The following is a 14,982-nucleotide window of genomic DNA, read 5'->3' on the forward strand; positions in this document are numbered from 1 at the left end:
TTGGTCGGCGGCTCACGAGCGCCCCCAAAAGACATTTACTTTTATCAAATAATTTATGTTTTATAGTCTGATATAGACTCATAATACCTTGATAAATATATCTTCCTACTTCAAATTGCACCGCTTTGCTAAACTTTTGCTAAGCTGTTTTTTACGCCATTTCTAAAAGTCAGGTAAACACTTTATAGCATCTAATTTGCCACATCTTTGGATATTAGGATAAAACTGCATAAATATAAATGACGAGCCTTATCAATAGTTTGAGACCTGATATGCATAGGATTTTCAAGGCATGTAAAGACCCCAAAATAAAAGTAATTCACTTCATTTACTGCAAAATCAGTACATTGTCTGCATTTTGCATGTGTGTTACAAGCAAGAAAGCAATTAAATGACAAATCAATAAAACTTATCAAAGCAATGAAAAAAACATATCACAGTGATATTAATATATTAAAACTGATAATAAAATAAATGTTTTATGTGTTTTTTAGATTTTTATGTATAAATGGTAGCATAAAACATTAAACTCTGAATTGATTTTAAAGGAGAAGGAAAGGCTAATTAAGAGTTAACCTCAAGCTGCAGGCATACCTTCAGTTGTCTCAATAGTGCCCTTAAGTCTCCCCATATTTCTCCCGTTCAGATGATCAGAAGCCAAACGGGAAGAAAAAATGGCTGGGATATCTACTTGTAGCCCAATATGGACTACAATGGGCTGTCGATTTGCACCACAGTATCTGTTAATAATTTAGAGAGAACCTCGTACTATAGTCCTACAGGATGCACACTGTGTAAATTGAGATGCAATTTGGGATTTAGAAGACACACAGGGTCAAGGCACACCATCTGTGAACCATAAAATAAACTTTATTATCTATATATTAAAAACAATATCACTAAAATATAGAAAAGAAAGAAAAAAAATAAAATCTGTTCACACCCTATTACCTACTCTTTGATTTTACTGGGCTTAATTGTTACTTAATAAATGTTGCCATATGAGTTTTGGGCTTTTGTTGATTGTTACTAATGTATCCTTGAGAACTTTTACAATGTTGCCTTATGGCTCTTAGATCGGTATACAGACTTACCCAATCTACCGTATATACTCGAGTATAAGCCGATCCGAATATAAGCCGAGGTACCTAATTTTACCTAAGAAAACTGGAAAAACTTAGTGACTCGAGTATAAGCCTAGGATTTTATGTGATGCATGGATCCTGTTTACTAGATACAACACAAGCATCCTTCCCATAGTTACACAGGCCTAAGCACCACAAACACTTGTATCCGTGTTGGCCGCACATAACACTGCTCACGCTGCAGCCTTCTACTGCCGGACGGATGGGCGTGTGTGCGCTCGAGCGCACGCGCGTTTTTATTTTTAAGTAAAACCGCAGCCCACCCAAGGTGGCAGATAAGTGATTTTCTGGTATGTGCCTAACAAACTGGCACCCGCAGTGATTTGTACTTCTAGTCTCCAATAGCCCATTACAGGTTGCCAGCAAGAAGTCATCTGTGGGTCAGTCACAACTCCCTGCACTTCAACAACCTTCAGCTGTCAGCCATATGCCTTGACTTGCAGTTCAAACAACAGCTGGAGGGCTACAAGTTACAATATATAATAAAAACACCCAACAGCTGCTACACAACAGAATCTGCAGGTTGCACTTGGCTTCTCCAGGTAGCCCTCTAATATCGGGGGTGGCCCAGGGCAAGTTCCCTATCTGCCTCCCCTGACCTACGGCTCTCCATCTGTAGCCTAAGGACAACTTCTGGCTTCCCTGACAGCAGATGGCTGAGGCTGCAGGTGAAGAGCCGCATGTAGTCCCTGCCTGTATGACAGCATCCGAGACCTGTCACAGCGAGTGAGTCCATTCAGGTCACATATAGACAATTGGCTGAATGCTCTGCAGCGGCCCGTCCCACCCCTGCTTCTCTCTTCCCACTTACTCTCATTCAACACCTCCACCAGATCTGCACAGATTTCACACATCGTTCGTGAAGGGACCGCGTCCTGAGCATGGATGGTGCTGATCGCGGCCCCGCCAGCTGGTGTTTGTGGAGCTGGCGGCTGCAAGGCCTGGGGACGTTTCTGAGGGGGAGGGGACGAACAGTAAAGCCAAGATTCCGTGGGTATGGAAGGCTAGCGTTGGAGTCCAAAAGCTGCGCAGAAACAATACAGCCATGATCCAAAGCCAGCAGCATTGTTGGACAGTGGCGGCGACAAGCAGGGGCGCACGCACGACTGACCTTCCGTCCATCCACGGGGGGTGGGGGAGGGGTGGCAGCGCGGGGGGTGGCAGGGCAACAAACACATTCCCGAATATATACTCGAGTATAAGCCGAGGGTTAGTTTTTCACCACATTTTTGGTGATGAAAAACTCGGCTTATACTCGAGTATATACGGTATGTGATTCTATTCTAGGTATAGGCACTAATAGTTACTACTGGGGCTAGTTAAGTACTCTCTGATTTATCATAGCAAAAAATTATAGTGGTATCCTGAGATAATAATATTTTTGTATTTTTCTTTTTCTCTATTTTTTTTGCAGCTTTTAGGACAGGTAAAATGTTAATAAGATCTAATCTTATTTCCACAGACGCATTCCTCCCCAAATACCATACGGATCTTAAAAATGATGACAGCAACCAAATGTCTCAATAAAATCTTTATTAAAAGCACTGATCTTGTGACTTGTGATTTATTAAGTATATTTGATAACATACGCTCTCTATGGGCTGTAAATTCTACACTAAAACACAAGAAACTGTATTTTCAAGAAATATAGGAGGGGAACCCAAATACATAGATCTTTTTATCATTAACCTTAGTGATTCCCACCAGATTTTAAAGTCAAAACACTGGCCATATCAGCACTTCAGGCAATCAAATCCCAGGATCTCCCTAACCAAAAGGCATCCTTGTGCATATGCTATTAACTAATAACAGAAACTCCCCCCATTAAGATAAGGAAGCACACTTTATGCCTGCAAGTTCAGCAAAGGTCATATCACCTCAATCTGTCTTGTGTAAACTTTTGATGATCTGATTCTTTGGCTCAACGTATCTGGAATTTGCACGAGTAATAACTTACTGAACGTCTATAAATAGTGCCACCCACTATTAATTTCTCCATTATACTTGGTTATCTGTACTTGATGCCTATCATTATACACCATGGCAAAACTACACTGGGTATCTATATTCCCCTTCAGAAAAAAAGCACATTGCACTTACTGACTTCCCAGGGATTGTCGGCACTGTTTCTAGAAGCTCGTTTATGACAGGTAGGGGTATTATAACGTATTGTAAGTATTATTTATTTGACTTTAAGTATGCTTATCTGTCAGCACTCGGTACTTAGTTATCTGATTCTGCACTCAGTGCCTATTATTTAGTCGGATCACTGTGCGGGTTGCACTATTTATTAGACGTTCAGTAAGTTACTACTCATGCAAATTCCAGATACGTTGAGCCTAAGAATCAGAGTGTCAAAAGTTTACACAAGACAGATTGAGGTGATATGACCTTTGCTGAACTTGCAACTTGTAACTTGTAACTTACTGAACGTCTAATAAATAGTGCAACCGCTATTAATTTCTCCACTATACTTAGTTATCTGTACTTGATGCCTATCATTATTCACCGCGTCAATCTAAGGAAATTAATGCACAGTACACTCGATAATTGGGGAACAGTGATCCGACCTTTTCTGAACTTGCAGGCATAACGTTTGCTTCCGTATCTTAATGGAGGGCGTTTCTGTTCTTTAAAGGAACAGTAACACCAAAAAATGAAAGTGTTTTAAAGTAATTGAAATATAATGTACTGTGGCCATGCACTTGGGTGTTTGCTTCAGGAACACTACTATAGTTTATATAAATAAGCTGCTGTGTAGCCATGGGGAAGCTGAAAAAAAAGGAGAAAAGGCACAGGTTACATAGCAGATAACAGATAAGACACCATTGTATTCTACAGGGTTTACCTGTTAGCAGCTATATAACCTGTGCCTTTTCTTCTTTTGAATGGCTGCCCCCATGGCTACACACCAGGGTTTATATAAACTCTAGTAATGTTTCTGAAGCAAACACAAAACTTTTACCAGTGCAGGGCAGCAGTACATTATAGTTTAATTTCTTTGAAATATATACATTTTTTTGGTGTTACTGTTCCTTTAAAGGTAATAGCATATGCATAAGGGTGCCTTTTGGTTAGGGAGATCCTGAGTGTGCGGTAACTCCCTGGGAGAATCACATAGATTGGGTAAGTCTGTATACCGATCTAAGAGCCATAAGGCAACATTGTAAAAGTAACAATCAACAAAAGCCCAAAACTCATATGGTAACATTATTAAGTAACAATTAAGCCCAGTAAAATCAAAGAGTAGGTAATAGGGTGTGAACAGATTTTATTTTTTCCTTTCTTTTCTATATTTTAGTGATATTGTTTTTAATATATAGATAATAAAGTTTATTTTATGGTTCACAGCAGGTGTGCCTTGACCCTGTGTGTCTTCTAAAACCCAAATTTGCATCCTAATAATCTGGGCAGCAAGTGAAGAGGACCTCCCTATCATTCCACAGAATCTGCAACTCCTTTCACCCCAAAAACTGAACTACTCCAAAACAGAAATCAATTTCCTAGACACCACAATTCGTATAAAAAAAAAAAAGAAACAATACCCTGGCAACATCCATTAACCAAAAACCCACAGGCAGACACACTTTTCTCAGATATGACAGCTTCCACCCCAAACATATAAGGAAATCCATAATTTACAGCCAGGCAATACGGTGTAATCGCATTTGCTCAGATCCCATTGATCGGGCTAAATGACTGTCTGAACTCAGGAGGGATTTTATCCAACAAGGGTATAACCCTGGCATGACAGACAGGAAAATTAAGAGAGCAGTTGCCATACCCAGGGGAAACCACCTTGAATACAAACAGTCAGACAACAACAATGTATCACCCTTGTTACCTACAACCCTCATCTATAGTCTCTACACAAAACCATAAATGTCTTTAATGACAAGAGGCTGCAGAATGTATCTCCAGAACTTCCACTCTTAGGGACAGATTTACTAATCCACGAATCCGAATCCCGAATGGGAAAAAATCGGATTGTAAACGAACGTTTTGAGACTTTTTCGTATTTTTTTGCGTTTTTTTCGTTGCGACTTTTTCGTAGCCATTACGCCTTTCGTGAATTGTCGCGACTTTTCCGTATTGAGCGCTCGTAAACGGCGGGCAAACCTTTCCGACTTTGCATGATTTTGGAAGCCTCCCATAGGACTCAATGGCACTCGGCAGCTCCAACCTGGCCCAAGGAAAGTCACGATACTGGAGCTTGAATCAATCCGAAACTTTCGTACTCGGCGCGACAGTATGATTTTTTTTGCGACAGCGACGAAAAATTAGTGACAATTCGCAAAAAAGTCGTGATGGCGTCGAAAAAGTTGCGACAATTTGCGAAAAAGTTGCGACGGCGGGGAAAAAAACCACAAAATACCGATCATTACGAAAAAAACGAATTCGCACTCTTTTGGTCCGTTCGTGGATTAGTAAATGGGAGTATAGGCAGCCTCCCAATTTAAAATAAATAATTGTGTGTAGCTCTCTACAAGGTCCTACAGAAAATGGCACATCTACCCGTCTGCAGAAAAGGTGTAGACTGGGTACCAATACCACGCTGCAAACAAGAACACAAGATAAATGGTTCATTTACCTGGAGAAACACTGCGCTAACAGATGAACATTAAGAGTGGCAACACAGGCGCCCCAGTTGCAGAACACTTCTGCGGCAACAACCACTGCTTCCAGGATCTTTGGGTCACAATATTAACAATTAACTTCAAGACACAACAAGAGCAGAAGGAATGGGAATTTAAACTGATGAAGAATTTCAACACCCTGGAATGTGGCCTGAACAGGAACAGGGGTTTTATGTCTAGATATGATTTTAAAGGAAAAAGAAAGGTAAAGTCACTTGGGGGTGCCAAAATGTTAGGCACCCCCAAGTGACTTTAACCGCCTACCTTTTACCCCGGGCTGGTGCCACTGTCAGGAGAAAACAGCACCAGCCCGGGGTAGCTGCCGGCGCTTCCTCCTTCCGGCTTCGCTGCGCGCGCATGCGCAGTAGAGTGAAAAGCCGAACTTAAACATTTAAGTCGGCTTTTTCGCTCTACTGTGCATGCCCGGCCACCGGCAGTTTAGGAAGTGGAAGGCGGAACGAGGAAGTGCTGCGCTCCAGGTGCCCCGGGCTGGTGCTATTTTCTCCTAACAGGGGCACCAGCCCGGGGTACAAGGTAAGCGGTTAAAGTCACTTGGGGGTGCTTAACATTTTGGCACCCCCAAGTGACTTTGCCTTTCCTTCCCCTTTAACTAAGAGATCTGCCCCCTAGAAAAACACAGCTAAGGACAATTTACATCTCAAAAGACCTTAGGCTGACTTCACCTCACAACAAGGTGCACTTGTGTTTGCATCTTTGGCAGAGAGAAGCTAAATTGTACATTCTAGGAGGCTTATCCATTTCAGGGCCAAAATATGATCTTGTCTTTACATGTCACATTTGCCATTTGTAGTTTATTTATTACTGCTTGATATGGATGTGTGAAGTGGATAAGATCTGGATCTACTTGTTATCCAACATAGTGGACCCTTATCTTATCTCTTTACTTTGTTCTTGTCTGATTCCCACATGGGCACCTGTTTTTTAACCCCACCCTATTCTCTCTTGGTGTATATAAATGTCTTCTATTATGTGACATCTTTAAGCCTGAAGAACAGATGTAATACTATCATCTCGAAAGCTTGCAATTTTTACCTAATCTGTAGGCAATAAAAGTTATCACCTAACCCTACATTTTCTACATTAGGGCTAATGTTTTCTTAGAGCATCAAGGACAAAACTTATTACATTTTTTATTTAATATTAAAAAATGTATTACAGTGCAGTAGTACAAAAAGATTTTACAAAAAGGACATATGGTAAGATAATTACAAATTAAAATAAAAGTCTTTCTAGTCCTGGAGGCAAGGGGAAACCAGCGGGATGAACGTCCAATCAAAATTGGTCCTCCAAAGAAATTCCACTTTTAGTCAGAAGAGCTCACTATTTCACAGTTTCATCAGATAATGGGACACCCCCCCCCCTCAAAAATGTAAAAGGGGTGTCACCTACTAATGGTGATGTTAACTCTGTCACCCTTACATGGGCTTTCACTCCCCCACATGGCATGGCTTTTATCAGCCAAGGCTTAGAGCAGGGCATCCCAGGTTGTGAGGCCTTTACACATGGATGGTTCCAGACCCTAGAAGAGAGGCCTGTTAAATATCTGTTTGGTACAGTATAGGAATTATGTTTTTTCCCTTTTATTTTTAAATTATTATTTTTCTGTATGTTCTTTGTGTTACATCTTTCTATATATGGACTGTTCGTAGCTTTTGTATTAAATACAATATACGTTTTTCCTTGATGCTCTAAGCAAAACTAACCTCTGAGTGTGTAACAGAGTGCCTTAGCCCTCTGCTTGCTGTATGCTGATTAACCATTTAAGGCAGCAAGGTTCGTATGATTTTGTGAGTATTGGTCAATCTTTGGGGCGCTGTGGCAGTAGTCTGACCTGTGTGCAAAGTGTGTGAGACTGAGTAAGTGACCCTCTAGATAGCGACGCGATAGTGGCGTAGTGTTTATTATTATTTTACATAGGGTTGAAAAAAGACCATTGTCCATCAAGTTCAACCCATATAATCACTGTATGAATTGTCTTTACAAATTTGAAGTGGCTTGCTGTAAATAGATATACTCTCTTTTATTATTCCTTACTTGTTTGTATACATAAGGGTTAAACAATGGGTGGGATTTTGTCTTGTCTATCATTGTTAAGTCACTATTTAAATGTGACTAGTGTTTGCTATGCCTATGATTAAGTGCATAATTGCACGAAACGCGTCAGGTGTATCGTTTTTAAATGGAGTAATAAAGATTGAGTTTTAAGCAAGCCATGTGGGTTCGGTGTACTTGGAGCCTTTTCATATGAGCTTGATTCTGCCTCTCTCAGCTACGGGTTCGGGGCTGTGAGCACCCGGACCACTTCTGGATAGCGGTGAGCTTTGTTTGACTTCTTTTACTCATTGTATGTTATAAGCCGATTTGACTTCATTGGGAGCTTCTGACTGAAAAAGAACGAGTGATAGACTCGGGGTTTATACACCCGGGTCTTAATAACGCTTGGTACGTTTATCCTGTTTCTTTCCTTTTCTCCCAATACTGCAGGCGCTTTAGATTGACTAACTTTGTAGTCAATTATTTTCGTATTTATCACTATTTATTAATACACCTATTAAGTATATACTTTTGAAGGTTATTAATTTTGTTTCAGTGGAAGTGGCGTAATTATGACAAATTGTTTTGAAGCAGTGGCATATTTCTATTTAGAGCATTAGTGCTTGGATTAAGTAATTTAAACTTTGCAATAACGGACTTTGAATTCTTGTGAGGAGGAAACATTCTTCAAGGCCAAGCTCAGTGAAGACTATTTTTTAAAACATACATGTTACAATTTCCCTTCTCTCCTTTTCTATCTTTTATTTTGGTAATTGTTGCAAGATGGCAGCATTTTACAAGAGGCAAACCAAGGAGATGCTCATCAATCTCTGTGAACAAAGAGGCAATGATGCTGCTAACTAATTAATTGAAGGAGAAGTTGATTTGTACCTTGGTGCAACAGGAGCAGCAGAACTATACACCAGAGTCAGAAGACTATGCGACTCAGGACATGCCATTGATGAACTCTGCTCCTGGATCCTCTTAGAGAGAGGATAGTAATAGCTGCAGTGGGCAGGGTGACAGATTCATCCTTGCAAGCAGCTAAGCAATTGTTGGGTTCAGATGACCTCCAGCTTTATCTTCAGCTGGTCCTGCAAACAGACAGCAGCAGAAAGACAGACAGAAAGAGATGCCGCAGCAGCAGAAAGACAGGCGGAATGCCAGCATCAACTGGAGTTAACAGAGCTCATATCCATTGTCCTGTGAGCCCAAGATGGCACATCCTTTCCATCTTTCCCATGACAAATCACCTACCATGGAGAAAGATGGAGATTTGGGCTTGAGAGGACTTGTAGATAGTACCTACTGCCCCAGGAACAATGGGCAAAGTACCTTACCCAATGTTAAAAGGCAAAGCCCTGGAAGCCTTTGTGGCTTTACCACCAGAGGACGAGGACTATGGAGTAGTTTAAAAACTACATTTAAGCAATGGGTCACTGTGCTGGGAGTTACCACAGTTGAGGAACTGACTGATTTAATGGTTAAAGACCAACTCTTGCACATCTGCCCTATGGAAGTATGACCTTTTAATATGGATTGGGAGCCCAAAACAGCAGACCAGACTGTCAAGTTAGCAGATACTTATGCAGATATCCGGATGCCAGAGTGCCGCAAAGCATCTCCACCAATCTGCCGGGAGAGACCAACAGGAAGAACAGCACAGAGCAATCCAAAGTCTGGTGAGAGTTCATCTTTTCGGGATCTGTTGCAACTGTGGTGCAGAAGGATACACGCAAATGTTTTTCCTGCAACCAGATAGGCCTTGTTAGGGACATGTTAGGACAGTGCAACTCAGATTGGGAAGAGCGAGGGTAGCTGTGGGCCAGGTATAGCTTCAGAACCAGTACACTTGGTCTTCATTTTTTTGTGGTTTTCCAGTTATTTAGCTTTTTTTGTTCTTTAGCTCTCTAGTTTGGTATTTCAGCAGCTGCCTTGTTGCTAGGGTCTTATTTGCCCTAGCAACAAGGCAGTGGTTTGAATGGGAAACTGTAATTTGAACAGGAGAGGGGATAAAAAGAAATATGAGTAATAATAAATAATAACAATACACTAGTAGCCTCACAATAGTTTTTTTTTGGGGGGGGGTCAGTTACCCCTCTTTGAAAGCTGAAACGAGTAAGATGGGGAGGGCAAATTTAAAAACTTTTAAAAACGTATTAAATAAATAATGAAGGACAATTGAAAAGTTTCTAGAAATAGGATAACAAACTTTACATAAAGGTGTACCACCTTTTTAAGAAGCTTTCTTCTGATCCAACCATACATCTTGTCTCCAAAACCAGGTGTCGCTGTCAATTTAGATCCCTCCCTAACTTTTCAGACCACATTGTATCCATCACAAAAACATACCACATCTTTCTAAGAAAAACTGCAATAATATATCTCTGTCCCTTTACTGCTAAAACACTGACCCAGGGCCTTATCACTTCAGGTTAGGACTACTATCTTCACCCACAGTATTTGGCATTCCCCAGTGATTATCCCTTTACCTTCTCCTTTAAAGAAAACTATACCCTTAAAACAGGTTTCTATAAAAATCACAGAAAACATCATAGGGTTGATTCACTAAGGTGCATTAAAACAAGCGCTATTTATAGCATGTGCTAAAAATTTTATCGCATTTTATTTTTTGCGTCTTAGCGCACGATTCACTAAAAGGATACTTGCGTTAATTTAGACACAATGCTGTTTGTGTTATTTAAGCCGCAAAGACTATTTTTGTGCAGTATTTGACGTAACGCACGCTAATTAACGTGCGTTCGCTACTTTTCGCGCATGTGCGCTACTTGAACCAGCACAGCTAATGTGGCCTCCAACAGGAGAGTGAGGCATGCCAAGCTGCACACGAGGCTGCCATGTTAAGCCTCCAACAGGAGAGTGAGGCATGCCAAGCCTCATACGAGGCTGCCATGTTAAGCGTTTAGAAGTCCAACGTCAAAAAGTGGCATTGTTGGCTAGGCAAAATTCTCTCCTAGAGCAACAAATTGCCTTGCAAGAAAAGGTACAAAAGGAAATTCAGGCAACATGCTCTACCAGTAGAGCAAGTGGTGAGAGCTCAGCTACCGCTCCTGCAGCTCCCACTAGGCAGCTTCGTAAAAGAAAATAAATGTGCCACATTAGGGATCTGTGGAACCTATATTTTCTTAGGCCTATGTTCTTTTGTAAATATTTCTGTTTTTGCTATTTGTGTTGGGGGTGGGGGGGAATCACCTGCTCATTTCTTTTGGAAGTTGGCAAATAATTCCCTGTATATAAAACTTTCTTTTTGGAGAAGTTGTTTGGTATCCAGGTCATCCAGGTCCTCAACCACATAGCCTGTTAAGCCATGCCAGTTGGCCAGATTGTGCAGTACAGAATGCAGCCACAATTTTGGCAACTTTAGAGGGGATGGTTATTAGGCTGCCTCCCGACTTATCCAGGCAGCGGAAGCGGCTTTTAATGACCCCAAATGTCCGCTCAATCACAGACCGCGCTCTGACATGTGCTTCGTTAAAAGCACACTCAGCCCATGTACGCAGCCTGTGAATGGGTGTGATGAGCCACCTAGAGCACGGGTAGCCAGCATCTCCTGAAATAAAGTAAGATGCTGCAAACAAATAAGCTGCTTCCAGTCTCCCTCTGTCAAAAAATTGCCCTTTTGCAACAGATGTGACAGTGTGAGACTGATAGGTGACACTACAAGTAGCTGCTTTGACTCTCCCACTGGCAAAAGAGGGCACTTTACAAATTGCAAAACAAGCTTATGGCAGGCAGGGCCTGGTTTGACCGTGGGAGACAGAAAGCAAATGTGAGCAAGTTGTGCTAGACATGACACAAATACTTACCTAACAGCCACCCGTGAGGCATTTGTCCTGTTTCAAAAGCATTGTAAAGTGCGGACTGCCTTAGGATGTAAGCATCATGAGAGGAGCCGGGGAACCCAGACACGATGCTCAGGATGTTCATATGTGCATCGCACATGACTTGCACATTGAGGGAGTGGTAGCTTTTCCTGTTGTGGAAAAGGTGCTCCCTGTCTTGGGGGGGGGGGTTTAACGCCACATTGGGGGTGCCACTTACCCCATAAAACTGCATTTTCACGGTGTTCCACACGTTCCAATTTTTGGGGAACAAGATGAAATTCCCATACACCGAGCGTATGCGTCCAGGACCTGGCCAAGGCACTGTGAAAAGGTAGGCTGTGACACCCCCCCCCCCGTAAACCCCCCAACCCTCTGGAAACTGCCAGTGGCCAAAAAGTGCAGGGAGCACAGCAGTTTGACTGTTCCAGGAACGGCACGGCTTCTGCGAGTCAGTGGCTACAGGGAAGGCTCAAGCAGCTCATACAGGCTGGATATTGCCGCCCTATTGAGCCTCTAGCGCCTGACCACTTCATCCTCGCTTAAGCCCTCTAAAGTGGCCCTTTCACGAAAAAAGTGAGGCCACATCACTCTCGAAGGCTCGGGGACTTCATGTTCCTCCTCCAAATCAAGCAAAAACCCCATTGCAAACTCCAACTTGCCTTTTTCCACCAAAAAATGAAAAATGTGCTCTGCACAACGCCTCCCCCAATTAGGCGCTAAAATACGCACAGATTTGCATGCTAATTAACGCATTTAACACTTCATGGGCTTTTGTGAATCATGCGTTACTATTCTTTTCATTCGATAATTAGTGCAATGCATTAAAATTAACGCATTCGGGGCGTGGCTATGCTGCTGTTCTGAACAGACGCATGTTTCCATCGCTCCGTCACTGGAGGACTCATTAAGCCACTAAGCACACAGAAATAACTAACTTTCAACAGCTAGCCTTAGCCACCTGAGCTAGTAATCATGACCCGAGGCAACAAAGCTAAGAAAACCCAACCTCAGGGTAAGCCACCTGGGACCCCGCATAGGCGGCCTACAACATCTCACAGCGACAATATGGCAGATGGCGCCAATTCAACTCTTATGGCATCGCCATAATCAGAGCGAGACTCGCCAACAGCAGACTCTGGCCCAAAAACCCAATTGCAATATTCGGGAGACTCAATCTTAATCAGCAAATTCAAACGCTTACTACAGACTGAACTTAACGTGGTGGCTGCAAAAATCACAGATCACGTCATCAAGAGCTACGTGACTTAGGCCAACACACAGCAGCGTTCGAGGATAAAGTCGGCGATCTGGTCAATAAGAACGCTGAGCACGAAATCCAACTTGCCCAATTAAAACGGCAACTCACCGACATGCAAGACAACTTGGAAGACCACGAAAATCGGTCGCGCAGAAACAACATCAGGATTCATGGTCTCCCGATGCCATACAAAATCTGCAGGAGGAAATACCGCAGCTCCTAAAAACTATAGTCCCGGACATGACAGACTCTCAACTACTCATGGACAGAGTCCATAGGGCTCTCGGACCCAGATGGGAGGGTGCCCCACTGAAAGACATAATCGCTCAGCTTCATTATTATACAACGAAAGAAGCCATAATGTTTGCCTGCCGGGCCGCCCCTCACTTGGAATATAAAGGCCACAAATACTCCGTTTATGCCGACCTTGCCGCACTGACTATCCAAAAACGCAAGCTCATGAAACCAGTACTTACCATCTTGACTTCGCACCGGATCCGCTACAGGTGGGGATATCCATTCAAGGTAACATTCATGTACCAGAACCGTCCGTACTCAGCGACGACATCACAAGAAGGCCTAGAACTCCTGACCCGACTAAAGCTACAGCAACCAACTCCAGCCACACCTAACATAACCCCTCGGAAAAGCCCAAGTGAGAGGTCCATCTCACCACTCTGGCATAAAAGCCCTACAGCACAGCGTGCCCTGAATCCTTAACCTTGCCTCACTCCACTACCTATTAAGGAGGAGTCCTCCGGGAGGAATCCCCCCCAACTGAGGTCACTCTAGCGACCTTTCCGAAACCCATGCAGGATTCTGATAAGTTTATACTATCTGTTTGTATAATGTTTACCAGTTATAGAAGTTTCTCCCCCTGTTTATTTTATGCTGCTATCCCTGTGGGTATAACTAATGGTCTCTCTATATGGTATCCTAAGAGCCTATCTATTATGCTTTACTGTTTTATTTTCAATGTCTTTCAATGTCTTTTCAATAACCCTAGCAACGGTATATGGTCCCAATGAACACCAACAAGCATATTATAGGGAATTTTTCTCTATCCTGGAGGAAAAGAGCAGAGGCCCCTTAATACTGGCCGGTGACTTTAATGAGGTAACCCACCCAAATATAGACTGACAACCTAGCCCTGTATCCACACGCAACCAAAAAAGCAAGCATTACTTTGCAAAGCTAATAGATAAACACCTTCTGGTGGACGCATGGAGGGAGCAACACCCTTTCAAGAAAGACTTTACATTTTTCTCTGTCCCGCATAACTCCCACTCCAGAATAGACATGTTCCTAATCCACAAAAAATTTCCCCTAAAATATCCCAAACAAAGATACTCTCCTGCCCCTGGTCAGACCATTCCTTAATCACCCTAACATTGACCAGTCTAGCACATAAGCCCGTAAGTAGCATATGGCGATTAGACGATTCCCTTCTATCCAACCCACAACACCAACAAAAAATAGAATCTGAATTAGAACCATATTTTACCCACAACCGTACTCCAGATATCGCAAGCCCAACCTTATGGGCTGCACATAAAGCCTATATTAGAGGGATCCTAATCCAAATAAAAGCTAAAACAAAAAAAGAAAGAACCAAAGCTACTAATCAGCTGAGCATTAAAATGCAACAACTAGAAGATCAACTCAAAACCAACCCTAATGATACCAAATTAAAACAGGAACTTGAAAAAACTAAAACAGAACGTAATCTACTCCTGACAGAGAAAGAAATCACAAAACTACAATGGACAAAACAAAAATTTTATAGAAAGGCTAACAAAGCCGACACAATGATGGCACGTCAGCTATCAAATACATTTAATTTCACCCAAATTAGATTAAAGGATGGATCCTTAACGGCAAATCCTGAACGTATCAAACAAGAGTTTGCTGCTTATTACCACACACTATATAAAAAACACAAAGATCCAAGCCCAAACCTCCTACAGCAGTTTTTAAACCAGGCAAACTTACCCACACTAACGCCCCAACAGAAAACATTAATGTCAGAACCAATTTCCTTA

The 14,982-nt window shown here is 42.2% G+C and overlaps 1 protein-coding gene across 4 annotated transcripts in view; it reads left to right on the forward strand.

The window, feature by feature from the left end:
• Positions 1–14,982, forward strand: part of wipi2 (WD repeat domain, phosphoinositide interacting 2) — a 327,029-nt gene that overhangs the window by 197,071 nt on the left and 114,976 nt on the right. The gene's annotated exons all lie outside the window — the stretch shown is intronic.

The sequence above is a fragment of the Xenopus tropicalis genome, chromosome 9 (assembly GCF_000004195.4).
Source record: "Xenopus tropicalis strain Nigerian chromosome 9, UCB_Xtro_10.0, whole genome shotgun sequence".
In the NCBI taxonomy this organism is placed as follows: domain Eukaryota; kingdom Metazoa; phylum Chordata; class Amphibia; order Anura; family Pipidae; genus Xenopus; species Xenopus tropicalis.